The sequence below is a fragment of the Pinus tabuliformis genome, chromosome 7, assembly GCF_031772625.1.
Source record: "Pinus tabuliformis cultivar Carrire ecotype Pingquan chromosome 7, CPIR1, whole genome shotgun sequence".
In the NCBI taxonomy this organism is placed as follows: Eukaryota; Viridiplantae; Streptophyta; class Pinopsida; order Pinales; family Pinaceae; genus Pinus; species Pinus tabuliformis.
In genome coordinates this window covers 1,071,100,386-1,071,126,219 of record NC_142293.1, presented here as the reverse complement: position 1 = coordinate 1,071,126,219, position 25,834 = coordinate 1,071,100,386, and positions in this window count along the sequence as shown.

Here is a 25,834-nt window from a genome sequence, read left to right as displayed (position 1 = left end):
ATATGAGGACAGTTCCTGGTCTTGTATCAACCTCATTAAAAAATGAAACAAAGAATTTGAGCATAGTTCCTTGTCTTGTGTCAATCTCATTAAAAAATGAAACAAGGAATATGAGGATAGTTATTTTACTATGTTAACCTCATTAAAAAATGAAACAGGTCCCAGAGCATAGTTCCTTGTCTTGTGTCAAGCTCGTTAAAAAATGAAACAAGGAATCTAAGCAGAGTTCCTTGTCTTATGTCTAGCTCATTAAAAAATGAAACAAGGTCCCCTAGAGAAAACTTCCAATTCGAGTCTTTGATTAGGTCTCATAAAATCCCAATTGAATCTTTCACTTGATCTCGTAAATCAACCTTCATTCCATCCACCTGATAGCCACGAGTAGTCTACTTAGGTGAATGTAATGAAGCTTGGGGGGCATACACCTAGAATCGAGTCATCATGCTGGGGGCATGTAAATAGAATCAAGTCATCATGCTAGGGACATGTAAGCCAATCCCAAGCATAGTTTTTTGTTTCAAGCTTGTGTAAACATGAAATTGAATCCAATAGTTCCCTATGGTTCAAGCTTGTGTAAAAATGAACCCATCTCCATTTTAACCCTCGTGATTGCCATTCTATCAACCTCTTTCATTAGATGAGCCTTGGTTTTTCTCCTTCCATCGTCACTATCTGCTTGGGTGATCATACACTTTCACTTGGTTGTTTTACTCTATTTTGAGGAACAACTACAATGAGTGGTTTTATTAGCCATCCTCTTCACATAAATCAACATGTTTTGAGAAGTTCCAACATCACTGGAACTAGTTTCTATCCTAGACACCACTCATTCCTCTAAGTGGAGTTCTCTTTAAGCTCTTTTCTGACTCTTTAAACATGAAAATATTGTCGAGCGCTTGTCCCTTTCAGCTCGTAAATGGATTGGAAATGACATCTATTGAGTATAAGTTTAACCCTTTTCTGGACTGAGATAGATTACTTACGAAAAAGGAATACATTGATTGAACATGGTCAATAGGTTCTCTCTTGTATTATTTTACGCTTTTTTGGACATGAGAGACAAATTTATGAAAAATAACTTGTGGAGTTTTCTTTTTGTCCCTTTTCAAACTCTCTAAATATGAAAAGGACCAAGTTTTCATTGTCGCTAAACTTGTTAAAACATCAAATAGCGACAAACTTGTCCATCATGACAAGACCAAATTTCACCTTTGCTAGACTCGTTAAAACATTACATAGCAATGGATTTACCTAAAGGGTGGAATTATACTACAAGCATATGTTATCCTCCTCAATATTGTTAAGAAATAAAGAGGTACTGGTAAAAAATGACTGGGGAAAATGGGAAAAGGGATAAATCACTTTATGGTAGCAGGTTGCTCTTGAATATGACACTTTCACTTCATCTCTGTGACTATTTGGGTTGGGTTATATACTTGATGGTTATCATACCTATGGTTTGTCAAACCATCCATCACTTTGATTTTGGGTCAATGCTTCCAATTCATTTAGTGTCACTGACATGTTCAATAGAATTCACTCAGTAAACTTCATCCTTTCCAATACTCATAAACCTTCATTTTCATGACCACCATTCCTAAACCTTGTGTCGTCAGTCAAATTTTGTCTTCAAAATCATTAGACTTGTTTCATGTCATTGATGTGGGATACATCAAGGCCCTCATGTGATGAGTCACTTCTTGTCGACATCAACACATTATCCAAGAAGTTGACTTAGAAACACCCTCCCAGTGCCTTGAGGCTTGCATACATCAATGGCAAGTTTCTCGCTTCCGATGAGAGGTTGACATCACTATCCTTCGACTGAAAAACTTTGTATGGTGTTTGACATCAAAAAATTTATTCACGCCATGGAGAATGTACTGTAGTACCTTGAGAATCATTATCATTATCGGTGATCTCTCTTGTATTTGTTAACAACTTACATCATTGACCGGTAATCAGATGCTCTCTTCCCATGTTCGACTTCAGATCACATATTCGCATGGTTAGACTCGTACTTGAGTGAATGATTGGACAAGATAGAAGACCTTGAATCTAGTTTCATCCATCTGGGCTGAAATCTCAGGAGAGTACTAAATCATCCGTATGATGGCTTTACACAGATGGTAATCCTATCATGGGTCTATATCTATAGATGACTATCTATGTACAGGTAATGCGAAATTTATATGATGAGTATGGGTATGCCTTCCCTCAACAATTCATGAAAAATCCAAAATATCATGATGTTATGTATTGTAATCAATGTAGGTCACGATCCACTTTAGTTCCTCTCTGTCACATCGTAAAGAATATCACTCGACATTATCATTTTCGACTTCATGCTTTAGGGAGCAACAGTTACTGGTCTATTTGGGCACATCTGTTATAGACATATTTGGGAACTGCAACCCCAAACTCATATGTACATAAACTAAGGGCTCTTTAGTCCCTAAAATTGTTGTTTCATACCCTAAATGATCATGGTCAACTGATTACATCATTTCCTAGAAGTTCCACCTGAAAAAATACTTAGAATTGGCCAAAACTGGATCATACCGACTGCTCCATGGTCAAGGTGCGATGCATACTAGTTGCCACACTAGCCAAGTGTGATGCATACTGAAATAGCCTTCTGTAAGGTGCGATGAGTGAGAATAGACAAATGGTAGAGACAATTTCCTAAGTGGAAGCTCATGGAATGTTCCAGAAACTTTTCCTATGACACCTGCCTCTCTGAATTCACCCAGGGATGAGTAAGAGATCAATGAAATCTCCAAGTGGAACCAAGAACTATCAGTGGAATAAAACTAATCAAAAACCCAGAGCTGACTCACACCCTTGCAAGACATCTATAAATGGATCCTTCATCTGAGAGATCCAGATGCTAGAATTTTGTAATTTGTAGGAAGTGTTGTTGGTTTCTTTGTGAGAAAAGGCATTGTATTTTTGGGTGATCTTGCTTTTCATGAGGTGAAGAGGGCTTCTATGCTGGGAGGATGATGCTAGATCAAAAAGTTGGGTTGTAATCCTCTCTTCTACTATTAATAAAGTTCTTTGAGTTTTCCTCCATATAATTGCGTGTTTGTGAATCTTATTGTTTATGAATGCAATTGTATGGTCAATGTGTTTCTGATTCTGCATTGTTTATGATGTTTTAGATAGAGATGCTTTGATGGTTTTTTGTTACTTTGACTCTATAGGTACTCTTTAAAGTAGGACAAGTAGGAGATAAGTGGAAAATTCTATCAAGGGAAAGAGAAATCAAGCAAGGATCCAAGCGGAAGATCCAGTTTGGTCCTCTTTTCTTCCCTCTTATCTATTACACTTAAAGGAAACCTCAAATTGCTTTGATTGTTTGTTTCTAAGGTAGCTACCCATCTTAGTGGGACTAGCAATTTGAATTGACACTAGTTTTCCCTAAAACAAAATGGTGACTCCGCTGGGGATCGAATAGTTCGTTTTGTTTTTTTATTGTTTGCTTTGTAAACTACAGACGGAGCCTGAAGTTAGCCAGCTAGCCTTTGAAACGCCTTTGTTATGCAATTGCGAAGTAGATGAATGCTACTTCAGTCAATCTCTGGGTGGGTTTATGAACTGAACATTTGACTTACAAGCATTTTAAGCACCCTTGCGGTAGCTCATAAACTCATAATATCATACCCATATACTTTGTTTTTACTGTCCATCATAACTCAGCCTAAATCAGTGAACTTAGATGCAACTTTTGAGCAAAAACCAAACTTAGTTTCGCTCCTTGGTTCATCGTATTGTCTCTAACTAGGCAGCCCATATGCATCGCACCTCCTGCGTGTTGCATGTGAGATGCATCCCTGTTTCCCTGTGTTGCAGGTGCGATGATTGAGTGATACTGTTTCTCTCTTTGAAAGTTGGTTATTTCCTCCTGATTTTTAGCTTTATTTAGTAGTTTTGTTGTTCATGATCAGTATCTCATTGCTAAAGCCTCCTTCCTTTACATTATTCAGCCTCCATTGATTAGGATTTGTAAATGTTTTTATGTATCTTTCCATCATTTAATGTCCTCCTTTGTCAAAAGTAGCTTAATCAAACTGTCGTTTTTGATGAAAAAAGTGTCGTAACTGTCATTTTGGGTCAAAAAGAAGGGTGTCGTAAAGTATTCCTCCTCTAGATAGTCGATTGTACTTTTGTCATTGTATTTGATTTGAATTGTTAATATTTGAAGTGTTGAAAGCAGTTTCCCATTCGAAATTGAAAGTGTCATTTTAGTCTTCCTTTCATTTTGAAAAGAAATTGTTGAAATGTTGCTTTGAAGAATATAGTTCAGATTTGCACTTAGTTTTCCTTTTGAACATTCTCACATTAAGGAAATGAAAAACAAATACATGCATGTGCATTTTCATTTTGATTGTATGTAGAAATATGATTTAGGAAAGTGCATTTAGTGTGTGCTCTGTGCTCTCTGCTGAAAGAAAATCATAATCTTCTTTCCTTTGTAGCTAGGATTTTCATTGCTAAAAGAAAAGAAATGATTGTTTAAGATTTTAGATTACATATTTAGGAATTGTACATCTACATCACACGGTGAACCTTGAAAGACAAATTTCTAAGCAGGATAAACTATAAAAGAGATCTCAATGAACATAAAAACAATTTGGAACCTAATGCAACACATCTAGAGGTTTAGGCTAGAGACGTGTTCCGGCGTCGAAAAACCTGGTAACTATCATTTTCATCGAAGGTTGTGTGATTCCTCGTCTTTGATACGACAAGTGCCAGTACGAACTTGTGCTCCCCATACCGTCAAGTATATATTGGGAGACCACAATAGGTTGATACCCTTTATCCTTAGGAAGTCGTGTCTGTCGCCCTATCGATCGCAATGCACTGAACACAACATTCATGAAGATTGACTGTCTTACATTAGTCCTTGGTAATTTCTCTATCATTTATCACCAAGGTGTATTTTGCAGTTTTGCGATTGGTTTGGTAATCCCTTTGTCTAGATTTCTAGAGTAGTCACTTTCATTCCTTTTCCACTCCTTAAAAGAAAAGGTCCATCTAAGCACTTGTCACTTCAGGCTAATTAAAATCGAAGGCGACTAGAGTCGCCTTTAGCTTTTCCTCAACTCTTAAAAATTGAAAAAGCAAAGTTCCGTCAAAGTGTCTTAAATTTTATTTAAATTGGAATAACATCCTTGTTCCTTTGTTAATCTTAGGTCGAGATAATGGAGTCCGCCAATCAAGGAATCCCTCTTGGGGAGATATTGGTGCTCCTTAAATGGATACATTGTCCCTTCCAGGAATCACAATCGGCCTGTCAGTATGGATTTTCTCGACCTCTGTCGTTCAAAACACCGTAATTCCTCAACAATCTAATCAGTAACCAGATGATACTGAAGTTACCCCTTCACCTTCTACTTCATTTATTTCTCCTTCCCCTTCTTCCTCTTCACTTGGTGAAACTAGTGACACTAAAAACCAAGTAGCTGAGAAGAAAAGGAAAGGGAAGGAGAAGCAGAAGAAGCCAGCGAAACAAGGAGGCAACCATGCATCATCTAGTGAAAATCTACACACTAAACTTTCCAAACCAAAATCTCCATGCATAATTTGCAAGGGAGACCACTACCATCAAGATTTCCCTTTCATTCTATGGTTCTTGAGAGAATGGCTCCCCGTTTGCACCATTCGGTGTCATCAACCTCTAGCAATCAAGTTGACAACACACCATCAACTAGTGAAAATGAAGTTAATGGATAGAATAGAAATGTCAAATTTCCCTGTAGTTTATGTGAAGGTAATCATACTCTTCCCTGTTATCCTTTCCTGGATGAAGCCAAAAGTATATTGGATAACTTTCCTGCTTCACCGCAGCGACTTCCACCTGGATACAGGAAACTCTTGCCAAGTCCTTCGCTAGTTGAAAACCTGATTGACATAACTCAATTTTCGATCGAATCACCTATAATTGAAAGTAAGCCTTCTGAGTCCATACCAGACCAAAGTCAGCTGGTCGAGATGGCAGTCAACCCAGTCTTACCTTCAGAAGGACTACCATCAGATGATACAATTTCCAAAGAGAATGAGAACCACACCGTTCAAATTATTTTTGTCAATACAGGGTCCAATGAACTTGGGCACAATCCACCCGTTCCTTTACAATAGGAAGAAAACCCCCCAGTTCATGAGATTTATCCAGCCATTTATCCGATACCTCCTCCGAGTAGTCTAGTCATTTTGTTTGATTGGAATCAACTAGCAAAACCCCACCTTCCATCTAATGTACCATTCCAGATCATAGTACAAGTTTACAAAATGATCGTGTCTGGCACTATTATAGATGAAGGGGCTTCAGTGAGTATCCTTTCCTCAACTACTTGGAAAGCACTTGGTTCTCCATCGCTTTTGCCTGAAAAACAAAATTTGTGAGGCTTCAACAAAGGAACCAATCGACCGTTAGGGATCCTTCCAAAGTTACTGATAACTTTGAGAAAGAAAACCGTTCATTTGAACGCGATGGTAGATCAAGGGCCTTTAGATTGCAATCTGTTTATTGGAAGTGACTATATATATAGCATGGAAGCGATTGTTTCCACACTCTTTCTAGTGATGTGTTTTCTGCATGAAGGCAAACTGGTGCAATTAGTCGACCAGCTTTCATTTCCTGGTTCAAACACAGCTACGAATCAACCATCATCCCTAAGTTGTCTCTTTGCGTCAACAATGTCTCTTCAACCTTCATTCCATCCCCTTAATTACCGGGAATAGTTTAGTGAATGTAATGGATTTTAGGGGGCATGCACCCTGGTTTGCTTCGGCAGGCGAACCTAGAGGAAAAGAAAGATTTTCTTGAAGGTCATATATTGGATTGAAAAATCATTTCCTTGTTGGATATGTGATGAATTTGAAGCAGATATTTCCTTGTATGTTATGTTATTGGAAACTCACCATTCACCTTCGTCTATTTTGATGTACAAAGCCAAGGAAGAGTTTTTGTCTGCTGACAGAAACAATCCTACCTAACCACAAGAACTTCCATATGGTAACTTGGAAACTCTCCTTTTCTGAAAGACTTGGAGGCATGCAAACCTTTGTATGCAGGTGAAAAATTACCAATTTGATTTTTTAGCTTTTTAGGTTCTCAACTGTTTAGCTTTTTAGTTTTTCTAGCTTTGCAGCTCGGTTTTTTTTAGCCTACATAAAAAGGCAATGAGCACATGCTATAGTAGTGTTCAAGCTCATTAAAAAATAAATCTACTAATAAGATACATATTGAAACGACTGGTAAGAGCAATGTTTCCGCAAGGTTCAAGCTCGTTAAAAAATAAACCTGCCAAAGAGCAATGTTTTCGCAAGGTTCAAGCTTATTAAAAAATAAACCTGCCACTGAGCATAGTTTCTCCTGGTTCAAGCTCATTAAAAAATGAATCCACCTTTTCTAAATAACCTTTGTGATCACCTTTCTATCAGCCTTTTTGAACCTTGGTTGTGTTCCTACCGTCACCTCCGTTCATTTGGCTGGCCATACGCTTCAACTTGATTATTTACCCTTTTAAGGAAAAACTGCGACGAGCGATTCTGATTGCCACCCTCTTCACACTGCCATGTTTTGAGAAGTTCCAAATTTACCTGGAACCAGTTGCTACCCGAAAATACCACTCGTTCCTCAAAAAAAAGTCCCTTTTTAACTCTTTTTAGACTCATTAAATATAAAAAGATTGTCGATCCATTGGCCTTTCCAGCTTGTTAAAGTAAGGGGAATGCCATCCCTCCAATATATTTTAAGCTTTTTGGACTTGAGGGATTTTCAAACAAAAAGATCGAGTGCTTGTCTTTTTCAGCTCGCTAAAGCGGTCGAAAAGTCATCCCTTTCGTATTATTTTATACTTTTTCGGACTTAAGGTATTATGCTTCGAAAAAGGATTGTTGGAGTTTCCTTTTCATCCCTTTTCAAACTCTCTAAACAAGAAAAGGACTGAGTTATCTTTGTCATTAAACTCGTTAAAACAATAGTGAGAAACTTGTCCACCCAGACAAGAATGAGTCTCACTGACGCTAGGCTCGCTAAAACATAGTGACAGGTTTATCGAAGGTAAAATTATAGACCAGGCATATGTTATCCTCGTCAAGCTTGAGAAAAATAACTAGGTACTGATCAACAATGACTGGGGAAAAAGGGAAGAAAACTTGAAGAATTTTATTGGTAGCAGGTCGCTCTTGAACATGACACTTTCACTCCATCACCATGCTTGAGTTGGGTTGGGTTATTTCATTCACCATATCACCATTGGTCCTCTATACCATCTATGGGGTTAATGCTACCAATCCATATCAGTGTCTCTGACATGTTCAAGAGAAGTCATTCAGAGAATTCACCATCCAGCAAACACCTCATCCACTGCAATACCTTCACCCTTCATTTTTCATGACCGCCATTCCTGAACCTTATATCATCAGATTGTTTTCACCTTCAGAAAAATCATTTGCTTCATTTCATGTCGTAGATGTGGGATACATCAAGGCCCTTCTACAACAAGTCAGTTCTTGTCAACATCAGGTCATTGTCCAAGAATTTGACTTAGAAACAACCCCTTCAGTACTTTGAAGCTTGCATGCCTTAATGGAAAGTTTCCCACTTCCAGTGATTGGTTTACATCAATGACCTTTGACTGAAAGATTTTGCGTGGTGTTCGACATTAGCTCATATATTCACACCACGTGAATTGTACTGTAGTACGTCAACGTTCATTATCATTATTGTTGATTCCTCTCACGCCTGTTAACAACTTACATTATTGGCTGGTAATCAGGCGATGTCTTTCCATGTTCGACTTCAGAACATCTTTTCACATGGATCGACTTGTACAATTGGGCGAAGATTAAATGAGTTTGAAGAACCCGGATCTAGTTTCATCCATCCGGGCTACGATATATTCAGGAACATAAAGACATCAAATGTGCATGGAATCTACATAGATAGTCATCTAAGCAAAATAAGATGACTCTTCATATGAAGAATCACTCTGTCCCATGTACATGAAAATGAATTTATGAAGTTGAGAATGCGAATTCCCACCTCAGCTAAATCATGAAAATAATATGATGATGATGTATTGTATTGTATCTTATACAGGTCACCTTCCAATTCAAATACCTAGGATCCTCATGATAAAGCATTTCACCCGACATCAAAAGATTTACGACCTCATGCTTTAGGGGGCAACTGTTATAGACATATTTGGGCACTACAACCCCAAACTCATATGTCCATAAACCAAGGGATCTTTAGTCGATAAAAGTGTTGTTTCATACCCTATAAGATCATGGTCAACTGATTACATCATTTCCTAGAAGTTCCACCTGAAAAACTACTCAGAACTGGCCAAAACTGGATCATACTGACTGCTCCATGGTCAAGGTATGATGTATACTGGCCGTCACACTTGCCAGGTGTGATGAATACTAAAATGGCCTTCTGTAGGGTGTGATGAGTGAAAATAGACAAATGGCAGAGACAGTTTGCTAAGTGGAAGCTCATGGAATCTTCCAAAAACTTATCCTATGACACTTGCCTCTCTGAATTTGCCCAGGGATGAGTAAGAGATCAATGAAATCTCCAAGTGGAACCAAGAACTATCAGTGGAATGACACCAATCAAAAACCCAGAGCTGACTCACACCCTTGCAAGACATCTATAAATGGATCCTTCATCTGAGAGATCTAGAGGCTAGAATTTTGTAATTTGTAAGGAAGTGTTGTTGGTTTATCTGTGAGAAGAGGCATTGTATTGTTGGGTGATCTTGCTTTTCATGAGGTGAAGAGGGCTCCTATGCTAGGAGGATGATGCTAGATTAGATAGTTGGGTTGTAATCCTCTCTTCAACTATTAATAAAGTTCTTTGAGTTTTCCTCCATATAATCGTGTGTTTGTGAATCTTATTGTTTATGAATGCAATTGTATGGTCAATGTGTTTATGATTTTTCATTGTTTATGACGTTTTAGATAGAGATGATTTGATGGTTTTCTGTTACTTTGACTCTACAGCTACTCTTTAAAGCAAGAAAAGTAGGAGAGAAGTGGAAAATTCTATCAAGGGAAAGAGAAATCAAGAAAGGATCCAAGCAGAAGATCCAAGTTGGTCCCCTTTTCTTCCCTCTTATCTATTACACTTAAAGGAAATCTCAAATTGCTTTGATTGTTTGTTTCTAAGGTAGCTACCCATCTTAGTGGGACTAGCAGTTCGAATCGACACTAGTTTTCCCTAAAACAAAATGGCGACTCCGTTAGGGATCGAATAGTTTGTTTTTTCTGTTTATTGTTTTCTTTATAAACTACAGACGGAGCCTGAAGTTAGCCAACTAGCCTCTGAAATTCCTTTGCTATGCAATTGCAAAATAGATGAACGCTGCTTTAGTCAATCTCCGGGTTGGTTTATGAATTGAACATTTGAATTACAAGCATCCTAGGCACCCTTGTGGTAGATCATAACCTCATAAGATCATACCCCTATACATCATTTTTACTGTCCATCATAACTCAGCCTAAATCACTAAACGTAGCTGTAAATTTTGAGAAAAAACCAAACTTAGTTTCACTCCCTGGTCCATCGCATTATCTGTAACTAGGCAGCCTATATGCATCGCACCTCCCATGTGTTGCACGTGAGAAGCATCCCTTTTCCCTGTGTTGCAGGTGCGATGATTGAGTGATAATGTTTCTCTCTTTGAAAGTTGGATTTTTCCTCCTGATTTTCAGCTTTATTTAGTAGTTTTGTTGTTCATGATCAGTATCTCATTGCTAAAGCATCCTTCCTTTACATTATTCAGCCTCCATTGGTTAGGATTTTTAAATGTTTTTATGTATTTTTCCATCATTTACTGTCCTCCTTTGTCGAAAGTAGCTTAATCGAACTGTCATTTGTGATGCAAAATGTGTTGTAACTGTCATTTTGAGTCAAAAAGAAGAGTGTCGTAAAGTCTTCCTCCTCTAGATAGTTGATTGTACATTTTTCATTGTATTTGATTTGAATTGTTAATATTTGAAGTGTCGAAAGTAGTTTTCCGTTCGAAATTGAAAGTGTTGTTTTAGTCTCCCTTTCGTTTTGAAAAGAAATTGTCGAAATGTCGCTTTGAAGAACATAGTTCAGATCATGAAAAACAAATACTTGCATGTGCATTTTCATTTTGACTGTATGCAGAAATATGATTTAGGAAAGTGCATTTAGTATGCGCTCTATGCTCTCTGCTGAAAGAAAATCATAATCTTCTTTCATTTGTAGCTAGGATTTTCATTGCTAAAAGAAAATAAACAACTGTTTATCATTTTAGATTGCATCTTTAGGAATTGTACTTCTACATCACAAGGTGAACCTTGAAAGACAAACTTCTAAGCAAGATCAACTATAAAGTAAATCTCAATGAGCACGAAAATGCTTTCAAACCTAACGCAACACATCTAGAAGTCTAGGCTAGAGATGTGTTCTAGCATCGTAAAAAATGGTAACTATCGTTTTCATCGAAGGTTGGGTGATTCCTCCTCTTTGATATGACAAGTGCCAATATGGACCTGTGCTCCCCATACCGTTGAGAATATATTGGGAGACCATAATAGGCTGATACTCTTTATCCTTTGGAAGACGTGTCTGCTGCCCTATCGATCAAAATGCACTAAACACAACATTCGGGAAGATTGACTGTCGTACATAAGTCCTTGGTAATTTCTCTATCATTTATCACCAAGGTGTATTTTGCAGTTTTGTGATTGGTTTGGTAATCCTTCTGTCTAGATTTCCAGAGTAGTCACTTTCATTCCTTTTCCACTCCTTAAAAGAAAAGGTCCATTTGAGCACTTGTCACTTCAGACTCATTAAAAATCGAAGGCGACTAGAGTCACCTTTAGCTTTTTCTCGACTCTTAAAAATTGAAAAATCAAAGTTGCGTCAAAGTGTCTTAAAATTTATTTAAATTGGAATAACATCCCTATTCCTTCGTTGATCTTAGGTCAAGATAATGGAGTCCACCAATCAAGGAATCCCTCTTGGGGGAAATCCTAGTCCTTTCTCCTATTGGGGAGTTATTGGTGCTCCTTATATGGCTACATTGTCCCTTACAGGAATCACAATCGGCCTGCCAGTATGGCTTTTCTCGACCTCTGTCATTCAAAACACCCTAATTCCTCAAAATCTAATCAGAAACTAGATGATACTGAAGTTACCACTTCACCTTCTACTTCGTTTGTTTCTCCTTCCCCTTATTCCTCTTCGCTTGGTGAAACTAGTGACACTAAATACCAAGTAGCTGAGAAGAAAAAGAAAGGGAAGGAGAAGAAGAAGAAGCCAGCTAAACAAGGAGGCAACCATGCATCATCCGGTGAAAATCCGCACACTAAAATTTCCAAACCAAAATCTCCATGCATAATTTTCAAGGGATACCACTACCATCAAGATTGCCCTTGCATTCCATGGATCTTCAGAGAATGGTCTCCCCGTTTGCACCATTCGGTGTCATCGACCTCTAGCAGTCAGGTTGACAGCACACCATCAACTAGTGAAAACGAAGTTAATGGACAGAATAGAAATTTCAAATTTCCTTATAGGTTATGTGAAGGTAATCATACTCTTCCCTGTTGTCCTTTTTTGGATGAAGCCAAACGTATTTTGGATAAGCGTCCTACTTCACCGCAGCGAATTCCATCTAGATACAGGAAACTCTTGCCAAGTCCTTCGCTAGTTGAAAACCCAATTGACATAACTCAATTGTTGATCAAATCACCTATCATTGAAAGTAAACCTTCTGAGTCCATACCAGACCAAAGTCAACTGGTCAAGATGGCAGTCGACCCAGTCTTACCTTCAGAAGTACGACCTTCGGATGATACAATTTCCAAAGAGAATGAGAACGACACCATTCAAATTATTTTTGTAAATACAGAGTCTAATGAACTTGGGTGCAATCCACCCGTTCCTTTACAATAGGAAGAAAACCCCCCAATTCATGAGATTTATCCAACCATTTATTCGATACCTCCTCCGAGCAGTCTAGTCATTTTCTTTGATTGGAACCAACTAGCAAAACCTCGCCTTCCATCTAATGTACCATTCCGGATTATAGTACAATTTTACAAAATGATTGTGTCTGGAACTATCATAGATGAAGGGGACTCCGTGAGTATCCTTTCCTCAACTGCTTGGAAAGAGCTTGGTTTTCCATTGCTTTTGCCTGAAAAGCAAAATTTGTGAGGCTTCAACAAAGGAACTAGTCGACCATTAGGGATCCTTCCAAAGTAACCAATAACTTTGAGAAAGAAAACTGTTCATTTGAATGTGATGGTAGTTTAAGGGCCTTTAGATTACAATATGCTCCTTGGATGTGACTATATGTATAGCATGGAGGTGATTGTTTCCACACTCTTTCAAGTGACGTGTTTTCCGCATGAAGGCAAACTGGTGCAATTAGTCGACCAGCTTTCATTTTCCGGTTCAAACACAGCTACGAATCAACCATCATCCCTAAATGGTCTCTTTGCATCAACACTGTCTCTTCAACCTTCATTCAATTGACTTAATTACCGGGATTATTTTGGTGAATGTAATGGATTTTAGGGGGCATGCACCCTGGTCTGCTTCGGCAGGCGAACCTAGAGGAAAAGAGATACTTTCTTGAAGGTCGTATATTGGATTGAAAAATCATTTCCTTGTTGGATATGTGATCAATATGAAGTAGATATTTCCTTGTATGTTATGTGATTGGAAACTCACCGTTCACCTTCGTCTGTTTCGATGGACAAAGCCAAGGAAGAGTTTTTGTCTGCTGACAGAAACAATCCTGCTTAACCACAAGAACTTCCATATGGTAACCTAGAAACTCTCCTTTTCTGAAATACCTGGAGGAATTCAAACCTTTGTATGCAGGTGAAAAATGACCAATTTGATTTTTTAGCTTTTTAGGTTCTCAACCATTTAGCTTTTTAGTTTTTCTACCTTTGTAGCTTGGTCATTTCTAGCCTACATAAAAAGGTAATGAGCACATGGTATAGTAGTGTTCAAGCTCATTAAAAAATAAATCTACTAATAAGAGACATATTCAAACGACTGGTAAGAGAAATTTTTCTGCGAGGTTCAAGCTCGTTAAAAAATAAGCCTGCCAAAGAGAAATGTTTCTGCAAGGTTCAAGCTCGTTAAAAAATAAGCCTGCCAAAGAGAAATGTTTCCGCAATGTTCAAGCTTGTTAAGAAATAAACCTGCCACTGAGCATAGTTTCTCCTGGTTCAAGCTCATTAAAAGATGAATCCACCTTTGGTAAATAACCTTTGTGATCGACTTGCTATCAACATTTTTGAACCTTGGTTGTGTTCCTACCGTCACCTCCATTCATTTGGTTGGTCATACGCTTCCACTTGATCGTTTACCCTTTTGAGGAATAGCTGCAACAAGTGATTCTGATTGCCACCCTCTTCACACTACCATGTTTTGAGAAGTTCCAAACTTACCTGGAACCAGTTGCTACCTGAAAATACCACTCGTTCCTAAAAAACGAGTCCCTTTTAAACTCTTTTTAGACTCGTTAAATATAAAAAGATTGTTGAGCCATTGGCCTTTCCAACTTGTTAAAGTAAGGGGAATGCCATCCCTCCCATATATTTTAATATTTTTGGACCTGAGGGATTATCAAACAAAAATATCGAGTGCTTGTCTTTTTCGGCTCACTAGAGCAATCGAAAAGTCATCCCTTTCATATTATTTTATACTTTTTTGGACTTAAGGGATTATGCTACGAAAAAGGACTGTTGGAGTTTCCTTTTCATCCCTTTTCAAACTCTCTAAACAAGAAAAGGACCGAGTTATATTTTTCAATAAACTCGTTAAAACAATAGCGACCAACTTGTCCACCAAGAGAAGAATGAGTCTCATTGACGCTAGGCTCGCTAAAACATAGTGACAAGTTTGCCCGAAGGGAAAATTATAGACCAAGCATATGTTATCCTCCTCAAGCTTGACAAAAGTAAAGAGGTACCGGTCAGCAATGACTGGAGAAAAAGGGAAGAAAACTTGAAGAATTGTATTGGTAGTAGGTCGCTCTTGAACATGACACTTTCACTCCATCATCATGATTGAGTCAGGTTGGGTTATTCCATTCACCATATCACCATTGGTCCTCCGTACCATCCATGAGGTTAACACTACCAATCCATATCAGTTTCGTCGACATGTTCAAGAGAATTCATTCAGAGAATTCACCATCCAGCAAACGCCTCATCCACTGCAATACCTTCACCCTTCATTTTTCGTGACCGCCATTCCTGAACCTTATATCATCAGATCGTTTTCCTCCAGAAAAATCATTTGCTTTGTTTCGTGTCGTAGATGTGGGATACATCAAGGCCCTCCTACGAGAGGTCACTTCTTGTCAAAATCAGCTCATTATCCAAGAAGTTGACTTAGAAACAATCCTTTCAGTACTATGAAGCTTGCATGCCTTAATGGAAAGTTTCTCACTTCTGATGACAGGTTTACATCAATGACCTTCAACTGAAAGATTTTGTGTGGTGTTCAACATTGGCTCATATATTCACACCACATGAATTGTATTATAGGACCTTGAGGGTCATTATCATTATCGGTGATTCCTCTCGCACCTGTTAATAGCATACATTATTGGCTGGTAATCAGGCGACGTCTTTCCATGTTCGACTTCAAAACATCTTTTCACATGGATCGACTTGTACAATTGAGTGAAGATTGAATGATTTTGAAGACCTTGGATCTAGTTTCATCCATCCGAGCTACGATATATTCAGGAACATAAAGACATCAAATGTGCATGGAATCTACACAGATAGTCATCTAAGAAAAAGAAGATGACTCTTCATATGAAGAATCACTCTGTCCTATGTAATTGAAAATGAATTTATGAATCTGAGCATGGGAATTTCCGCCTCAGCTAAATCATGAAAATAATATGATGATGATGTATTGTATTGTATCTTATACAGGTCACCTTCCAGTTCGAATACATCGAATCCTCATGATAAAGCATTTCACCCGACATTAGAAGATTTACGACCTCATGCTTTAGGGGGCAATTGTTATAGACATATTTGGGCACTGCAACCCCAAACTCATATGTCCATAAACCAAGGGATCTTTCATCCCTAAAAGTGTTGTTTCATACCCTAAAGGATCATGGTCAACTGATTACATCATTTCCCTGAAGTTCCACCTGAAAAACTACTTAGAACTAGCCAAAACTGGATTATACTGACTGCTCCATCGTCAAGGTGTGATGCATACTGAAATGGCCTTCTGTAGGGTGTGATGAGTGAGAATAGACAAATGGCAGAGACAGTTTTCTACGTGGAAGCTCATGGAATCTTCTAGAAACTTATCCTATGACACTTGCCTCTCTGAATTCACCTAGGGATGAGTAAGAGATCAATGAAATCTCCAAGTGGAACCAAGAACTATTAGTGGAATGACACTAATCAAAAACCCAGAGCTAACTCACACCCTTGCAAAACATCTATAAATGGATCCTTCATCTGAGAGATCTAGATGGTGGAATTTTGTAATTTGTAAGGAAGTGTTATTGGTTTATCTATGAGAAGAGGCATTGTATTGTCAGGTGATCTTTCCTTTTATGAGGTGAAGAGGGCTTCTATGTTGGGAGGATGATGCTGGATCAGACAGCTGGGTTGTAATCCTCTCTTCTACTATTAGTAAAGTTCTTTGAGTTTTCCTCCATATAATCATGTGTTTCTGAATATTATTGTTTATGAATTCAATTGTATGGCCAATGTGTTTATGATTCTGCATTGTTTATGATGTTTTAGATAGAGATGCTTTGATGGTTTTTTGTTACTTTGACTCTATAGGTACTCTTTAAAGTGGGACAAGTAGGAGAGAAGTGGAAAATTATATCAAGGGAAAGAGAAATCAAGCAAGGATCTAAGCGGAAGATCCAGGTTTGTCCTATTTTCTTCCCTCTTATCTATTACACTTAAAGGAAATCTCGAATTGCTTTGATTATTTGTTTCTAAGGTAGCTACCCATCTTAGTGGGACTAGCAGTTCGAATCGACACTAGTTTTCCCTTAAACAACATCACTCCCAACGTTTAGATCAATACCATTAGGGCTCATCAAACTCTAATTCAGTTGTTACATGCCCTAGACAAGTCATCACATTGAATGCTTCCTTATATGAAAGTTTCCTGGCCTGAAGCCTTGCTAAAATGCCTCCTTGGGACACCAGCGCAACCTTGGTCAGGGGTAAATGCATTGCAGAGTAGGCAGGCCCATTCTGGCCTACACTGTAGTGCACTTAGGCGCTCTTTGACCTGCGCTGAGAAAGATTGAGCAAAATTTGCATAGGGTTCTGGGAATATTCCTTGATGCTAGATGATTCTAGAAGGATACCATCTCTTATCTACTCCTATGAGCTCGAAACTAGATAGGCTAAGGATCCATTAACCTATCCTCTCATCCCTTGCTCCATGGAAACTAACTCCAAGTTTGGAAGGCCATTCAATACCCTCATTTATGACAAAACCACCTCCATTTCCTATAAATTGAGCACTCATCATAGTGATCAAGGGGCTAGAATCTGAATTTTGTAAGGAAATTCTATTGGTTTGAGAATTGAGTTCATGTCAAGCAATGTTATGTTGCTGAATTGGTGTGCTTTTGATGTGGCGAGCATTGGACTGAAGCTGGAGGAGTGGCACAGAATTGAACTGTATTAGGTGATATTCTTCCTTCTACATTAATAAAGAGTTTATTCCTTTTGCCATATTCTTGTTCATATCTATGATGATTATGTGTTCCAGTGTATTCAATTCCATTGTTTTATAGTAGATAGATCATGTATGCTTTGATCATTTCTTGTTTTTGTTTCTCTTGATATAGGTACCTTTTGAGCTGACTTAGTTCAATTGGGAGCAACGGGAGCGATTCAAAAGAGATCAAGGAAGAGAAAAACTACAAGTAAGTTCCTTCATCTCATCTATCTACTATAGGAAAAGGTTAAACTACTTTCTTTCTATTGTTCTAGGTGTAGTCACCCACCTAGGAAAAATGTGTTTATCTGTAGATGAAAATTCCATATAACAAGGGAACACAAACTCTTGGAAGAGAGAGGAAAGAGACGGGAGTGCGAATTAGAAAGTAATAGAGAGTGGGGACCACAAGGAGAGAAGGGGCCACAGATTATAAATAGAGCAAGAGGCACCCATTTTAGGCATTCATTCATCTATCATTTCATAATTTGTCTCTTGACACCACACACTTGAGTAGTGAGCCAAGTCTTGATGTTCTGTTCAACACACGAGTGTCTTCGAGCAGAGATCTCAACCCTTGCTTCGTTGGACTTGGAGTACCAGCCCAAGGAGGAATTTCTACTTAGTCCAAAATTGTACCAGCAGTAGGGAGGCTGAATTACAGCAACCGAGAAGGTAGAAGTAGGGAGGACAAGTTACAACAACTGGGAAAGTAGTAGTATGGAGGCTAAGTTACAAAAATATGGAAAGTTGTAGCAACATAGGGACTGCGCAGTCTTAGGTAGAGTCACTCTGGGAAGTTGAATAGTGAAGGGATTTTGGTCTTGATATTTGAGGAGGAGTCTAGGAGAGCCCTTTATTGGAGTTTGCAACCATTTTGGGGAATTTTCTAGCACTTTGGAGGAGCAAAAAAAGAAGAATCTGTTGCAGGTTACATCTTCTGCTTGTGGAGGAGGGGCTAAGAATTTGTGGTCAATTTTGGAGCATCAAAACTAGGACAAACCCTTTCTAGGTTTTCTGGATTTTTGACAAGGACCTTCGAAATAATTTGGAAGATTTTTTTAAGAAGATTCGAAGGGTCAAACAACGGTCCCAATTCAACCAACAACTACAGGAGCTAAGGGTAATAGGGTCGAATTTCTAAAGTCAAGCATTCACCAATCCTTCATGGGTTATTTTGGGTATTTGGTGGAGAGGACGAGATTAATTTCCCAGAAGTTTTTGAGCACTAGAGAGGGCCCTAACAACAAATCCATTCAGTGAGCAACGTATTTCTAGGAATATTTAGCGTAGCGCTTGAGAAGCATATCAACGTTTTGGTGGAGGGTGTCTTATTTTTCATTTCGAGCTTTTCTAGCTTTCCTTGAGCAAGCCCAGGTGCATTCCTTCTAGCACCTTATTGTACACCAATATTTATTAATAAAAAGACCTTAGCAACACAGTTTTTGGTGCAATTTTATGATCTGAATGTGTGTTCACTGTTTATGGTGTTTTTGTCTACGTTTACTTTTCATATTTACTGTTAATTTTTCTTAAGGATATTATAGGAAATGATAGCACGTTATGAGGATACAAATATCAACACCTTATTTAGCCAATTGATAAATATCAAACAAAAGGGTTCAATTCCGGAGCACATTGAGGACTTCCAAAAATTGAATATTAGGGTAACTCATATTCCAAAGGAGCATAGGATTGATGTATTTATAGGGAGTTTGAAGGATAAAATACAACATGAGGTTCGCCTTTGTAAACCTGATTCATTGGATAAGGCATTTAGGGTGGCAAGAAAAGTTGAAAGAAAAATTATGGCAACAAGGAAGTCTACCACTCACAACTATAAATATGGAAGTGTTCCTGCTCCTAGCCTTCCACAACCTACAAGGTTGACACCACTACAATTGGAGGAAAAAAGAGAAAAATGGATTTGTTACAGTTGTGATACCAAAATACTATAAAGGTCATAGGTGCTATGAGAAGAAGTTATTCTACATAGATTGTGAAGAGGAGGAAGAAAAGGAACAAGAAGCATCAAAAAAGGAAGATATACATCAAGAACCAACCCCAGAGAAATAATAAATGAATCCAACCATATCTTGCAATGCATTGGCAAGAATTACCACTTCTAAAACTCTTAAGATAGAAGGATATAACAAGAATAAAAAGATAATAGTGTTGATTGATTCGGGTAGTACTCATAATTTTATTCATTGTAAGATAGCCAAAGAATTGAATTTCTTCCTATATCTAGCACCTGAGTGTCAAATGAAGGTTGCAAATGGAGTAACTATAAATTTCTCTAGAAATTTCCATAATATCAAGCTAACCATGATGGAATATGTATTGAATAGTCCAATTCTTTCCATTCCAATGGGTGGTGTTGATGTTGTACTAAGATTCCAATGGTTACAATCTTTGGGGATAATCGCTTTTAATTTTCAATAACTTTTCTTGAATTTCTTTTGGGAAGAAAAGGAATTTGAATTAAGGGGTATCATGTGGAAACCATGAAAGATAATGAGCTCTAATGCATGACAGAGCTTTTGAAGAAATAAAAATGAGGAGTAATTTCATAATTATGCTCACCATAGGTTCAAACATCAAAATCATCTATTTCTCCAGATCTCCAAAAAGTATTGGAAAATAATTCCAAAGTATTTGAGAGTCCCAAATGCCTCCCACCTATCCGTGAGCATGATCAAGCTATTCATTTGATTCCAGGAAGTTTTCCTCCAAACATAAAACCTTATAGGTATCCTTATGCCCAAAAGAGTGAAATTGAGCATATGGTTGCAGAAATGCTAGAGGCTAGTATAATTCAACCTAGTCAAAGTTATTTTTCTACTCTTGTAGTATTGGTGCACAAGAAGGATGGATCATGGCATATGTGTCCGGATTATAGGGAGCTAAACAAGCTTACTATTAAAGATAAATTTCCAATTCTGATCATTGATGAATTGTTGGATGAACTGCATCTAGAAATTTACTTCACCAAGTTGGATCTTCGTTCAGGATATCATCAAATTAGAATGAAGATTGAAGACATTCTGAAAACAAAATTCATTACTCATGAGGGTCATTATGATTTTTTTGTCATTCTTTTTTGCCTAATAATGCACCTTCGATATTTCAAGGTTTGATAAATTCCATTTTCAAACCCTTCCTTAGAAAATTTGTGTTAGTATTTTTTGATGATATACTAATCTACAACAAGACTTGGAAGGATCATGTTCAACATGTTTGACAGGGTGCTCGAATTATTGGAGGAGAAACAATTATATGCAAAAGGATCCATATGTTTCTTTGGAGTACAGGATGTGGAATATTTGCGTCATATTGTATCTCATGAGGGTGTTTTTATTTTTTTTTTGCCTAAATTTGTCTACTCCTATATTGATACAAAAATATGATTACAGAGAGGTAGATGCCTCGAGAGTTCTAGCCCAAGAGACGGCATGCTTACAAAAATCGCTTGAAAAATTGACCAGAAGACCTGCATAATGACTTGCTTTAAGACTTTATATAACTAGAAATGTAACTGAAGACTGGGATAGAGTGATTGGAACCAATAAAAAAATTGGTACAACGCATCCTCTACGTTATCGGAATCTGACCCATAAACAGATTGAACCAAGACAGTGACCAAAAGATAGGAGAATGCCGCCTACGTAGGGTAAACCGGCAAGTCAAAAATTGAAAAAGACTTGATTCTGAGAGCTAAAAAACATGAAATGACTATATATCTGGAAGGGATTGAGTGTCTTCTTGCAGCAACTGAACAAAACCAGAAGGTGCAGACCTATTCAGTTTTCATGCGAGGTTGAAGGCGATTCTTCAACAATGCGGCAACCGAATTGGTCTGGGTCTTCAAACTCAGAGGGTTGGCCCTCTTTACTTGAATGACCACCACCTGCAGGAGCACTCGGACCGGCATGGATGGTCGAGTCCAGAGTTGCAGAGCCACCTGGGTCATTTCTCTAAGTAGTTAAAATCTGCGAGGATTCATTCTGGTCTTCCATCCTCGGTTCCAAAGGAGCCCCTGGATTGACAGCCCCTGAACCCACAGTATCCTCACACAACTCGATGGTGACTGACGCAATGAAGGAGGAATTGCCTAGAGTGCAGGGGAAGCAAAAGCGAGCTGTGTGAGAATGGGAATTGTGAGAGTGCACTTCGGTGATGAACTGCCTCGTCCCCTGCCACGACCACTTCTAGTCATAAGATATCTATCAAAGCAGAATTCTGAAGCCTCCGATGAAGGGTCCGAGGTTGTGGAGGAAGGCTGGTGGGAGACACGGCCTCGGGAGCTACCTCTTCTGCAGCTCATCCTTGAGCACACTCTGGGCATTTTGAAGTATACTGGAGGAGCGGAACAAATAGATGTAGAGGGGACTGAGAGGGGGTGATAGAGGAAGATAAAAAATGGATTATTTGAAGCATGAAAGCCCTGATAAGTATCAACACCTCAATCCAGAGCCAGACGATACCCTTGTCTATCTCGAGAGCGAGGAGCTTCAACCTTGCTAGACTAGCATGAGCGCAAGGGAGGAGCAAGAGTGAAAATCAAGCATAGCACCGTTGCCGATAAACTAACATACTGGTGAGAGGGAAAGAGATGCGTTAATGCAGCATTAAAGTTATTGGTCTGAGACATTAATTCATACCTCGTGCAAGGCCAGCTGGCGATGGTGATTAGCCACGCACCCACCCTCCACGCCGCCTTCGTACTGCTCACCTGACTACACACCCGCATCTGGGGGAGATAAATCCTATTGCATCAGAGAAGTGCAGTCTTGTTTGATTTGTGCATCATTTGAATCACGTAATGGACCGGAGAAAAATAGGAGCTGCTGATTGACTCCTTGATTAGCCAATCTATCTGCTACCTGGTTGGCAGAACGCTGAACATGCTTGAAGGTAATGCTCCAGGAAGTCCTGAGCCATTCTTCAATTTGTTCCAATCTACTTAGAAGCTGGTAGCTTGAGGCAATATTTGCTTATGAGGTGCCTGAGTGAATCCTTGTGGTGGTTGCTATTAATATTTGAGAATCCCTTTTTACCTCAAGAGGGAAAAAAATTTCCTTTTCTGCTATGCCTTTCAATAAACCTTCAAGTTCTGCAGCATTGTTGGTATCTTTGTCAATTTACCCATGATATATGTGCAATGTTGAGCCAACTTCATTTCTGAAGACACCACCATAGCCAGCCAGCCCAGGATTGCCCTTAGCAGCCCCATCAAAGTTCAATTTGTAAGAATGGGAAGCTGGAGGAGACCAATTGTGGGGAGAAGCAGTGCTGATTGGGGGACTAGTCTTGACTTGAGCTAAAAAAGTGAGGTCCAAATTCCAATCTTTAGGATGAGGCGTTCATGAGGAGAGTCTGGCAGGCTCGAGTCTTGCTAGTGTCTTAAAGCAAGAGTTTCTTATAGATTTTGTTTGAGAAGAAGCCATAGGGTATCAAGTGGATTGCTAAGATTGTTGAAGATTCTATTATTTATCTCCTTCCATATGATCCAATAGACAAAGCTCGGAAGGAGGCTCCAAAGGGAGTTGAGAAGAGGGCTTTGGAAAGGATGCTGAGGCCAATTTCTGATAGTGTCTGTAATATCTCCCACATGTCTGCCCATTCTACTATTGCACTGAGCAATTCTCTCCCAAAACTGTGCTACTAGTCGGCAGGTATCCAGGAGATGCAGGATGGTTTTTGAGTTAAGATTACAGTTGGGGCATCTAGAGGGTCCATTAGATCCACGCTTTTGTAGATTATCCCATGTGAGGATTCGCTGCTTGCTCAGAAGCCATAGAAAAGTGGAAACCTTAGGCTAGATGCTTGGTTGCCAAAGCTGATCCTTTGCTGTCTGCATGGGTTAATAGAGAAGTTGGTATGTGTCCTTGGTCGTGAACATACATTTTGGCATGTGTCCCCATCGCAGTTTGTCCTTTTGATTAGAGTATTTAATTTTCCCGAGTTTTAGCTCCTGATCCATCTATTCATATGTTTCCCCCTGCCAGTTGGCCTGCCAGGTACTAGCTGATCTCCAGAGTTGAAAATCTTGAGGGGATTGCTGCTACCAAAACTGATGAACATGGATTTGGTTAGTTTGCTGCATAGAAGCTTTCCATTTGGGTTTGTAGAAGAGTGAGGCTAGTTTTGGGAGTTGTTGCCAAGAGTCCTCCCAAAATTTAGCTGTGGTACCCGAATGGATCTCCCAAAAACTGTGCATTTGAATAAAGGAACTATGTTGCTTGGCATCATTCCAAATCAACGAGCCAGGATTTGTTCTGATTTTGATGAGATCATCCCATTGACTGACTGGCACATATTTGGCTTGCCAGAGACGTGCCCAAGGAATGTGCGGTTTGGAAATCTAGTTCCACTAGATATGGGCTCCCATTGTATTATTGCTATGAAGGGGATCCCTCAAACCTAGCCCACCAGCTGATCTCAGTAGACAGACCTCAGTCCATTTGGCAAGAGCCCATTTCCTATTGAGTCCTAAGGACCCCCAAGGAAAGTTTCTTTGAAGATTGCGGATATTCTTAAGAACCCATTTAGGAGCTGCCAATATAGAAAAAAGATAAAGAGGCATAGCTTGGAGAACGGATTTGATTAGGATGAGCCTGCCAGCAATATTGAGCGAGCGGAAAGTCCAGGAAGAGAGCCTGGTTTCTAGTTTGTCAAGGAGGGTTCTCCAGGAGGCGTGTTTAATAGCTGAGTCCAACAAAGGATCTCCCAGATATTTCGAAGGAAGCACAACTATCGGGAAGCCCAGAATCCTGGCGATGTTCCTCTGAGTCAGGGTGGGAGTGTGGAAAAACAAGAGTTGGGATTTAGAGGCATTGATGAAGGTTCCTAAGGCTTTTGAGAAGAGATTGAGCAGGGCTTTAAAGGTGGAGGCCTCTTGAGTTGACGTGTGGACGAAAAGCATAGTGTCATCGACAAACTATTGGTGGGAAATGGGGGGAAGACCATGAAGAGAAATGCCCTTTAGGGTATGGGAGGAGATGGCAGAATGAAGGAGGCGACTGAGACCTTCGGCCATGAGAACAAAGAGGAAAGGGGAAAGGGTGTCCCCTTGTCGAATGCCACGGGAAGGATGAAAGGGCGCGGAAGGTGAGCCATGAAGCAAGATGGAGAAACTGGGTGAAGAGATGAGATTCATGATCCACCAAGTCTAAGTAGCACTGAAGCCAAATGCCAATAACATCTGATGGATATAGTTCCAGCTGATTTTATCAAAAGCTTTGGAAATAAATAGCTTGAGAATCATACCTGACTTTTTAGTAGCTTAAGAGAGTGGATCACTTCATTTTAGAGAATGATGCCGTCCATTATCTGGTGCCCTTCTACATATCCGGTCTGCTCTGGCGAGATGAGGAAAGGGAGAAGAGGTTTAAGCCTATTCACCAAGACTTTGGATATGAGCTTGTAAATGACATTTCAAAGTGCTATGGGCTTGTATTTGTCAGGCGTATTGGGTTCATCCATTTTAGGTATTAGTGCTATGAAGGTAGAATTTAGGGAAGGAAGGATCCAGTGCATCGATCTTGATTCCTCCACTATCTCCCAGACCTTTGTGTTGATAAGCTCCTAAAACGCATGAAAGAAGTTTGCTGTAAAGCCATCAGGTCCAGGCACTTTTCCATCCTTAAGTTGAGCCATGGAATCCCCCACTTCCTACGTGGAGATGGGCTGGAGTAGCATTTTGTTGTGGTCCTCTGTAATAAGTTTAGGAATATGCTGCATGAGTGATTGAATGGCTTGATCCCTGCATCCCGGTGGCTCCTGAAGAATATCCTGAAAGTACTCTTTGAATTCCTGTTCCAATTCTTGATGCACCTCTAATCTCTCCCCTTGTCGATTATTAATGAAGGCGATGTTATTGTGCATTCTCCTTTGAATAGTAGATCTGTGAAAAAGTTTTGTATTTTTCTCCGCTTCCTTGAGCCATCTGATTCTATATTTTTGTCGCCACAAGACTTCTTCCTTCTTCCTTTGTGCTTCGATCTTGGTTAAGAGGTTCTGCTCCTGTTGCGCATTATCTTCCGTTCTTCCCTCCAAGATAATACTCTATTGTAGTGA